Genomic DNA, 370 nt, shown 5'->3' with positions numbered 1-370 from the left:
ATTGAAGAAAGAACAAACATCACATTTATGGTGAAGCTTGGATGGAAGAAGAGTTAAATCAATGCTGCTTTATGAAAAGTTTATGGGGAAAATGTTCCCAAAGAAATTGGCAGTTTACAAATGGATAACTCATTTTAAGAAAGGATGAGACAATGTTGAAGATAAAGCCCCTAGTGGCAGACCATCCACATCAGTTTGCAAGGAGAAAATGAATCTTGTTCTTGCCCTAGTTGAAGAGGATCAATGATTAACAGTACAAACAACAGCCAGCATCATAGATATATCAGTTGGTTCAGCTTACAGAATTTTCACTGAAAAATTAAAGTTGAACAAACTTTACCTTGATGAATACCAAAACTGTTATGTCCAG

The 370-nt window shown here is 35.1% G+C and overlaps 1 protein-coding gene across 1 annotated transcript in view; it reads left to right on the top strand.

Annotated features, from left to right (window-relative positions):
• Positions 1–370, top strand: part of REC114 (REC114 meiotic recombination protein) — a 150,625-nt gene that overhangs the window by 110,495 nt on the left and 39,760 nt on the right. The gene's annotated exons all lie outside the window — the stretch shown is intronic.

The sequence above is a fragment of the Mandrillus leucophaeus genome, unplaced genomic scaffold (genome assembly GCF_000951045.1).
Source record: "Mandrillus leucophaeus isolate KB7577 unplaced genomic scaffold, Mleu.le_1.0 Scaffold789, whole genome shotgun sequence".
Lineage (NCBI taxonomy): Eukaryota > Metazoa > Chordata > Mammalia > Primates > Cercopithecidae > Mandrillus > Mandrillus leucophaeus.
The sequence above is the reverse complement of the archived record's forward strand: the minus strand, read 5'-3'. Positions and strand labels throughout refer to the sequence as shown.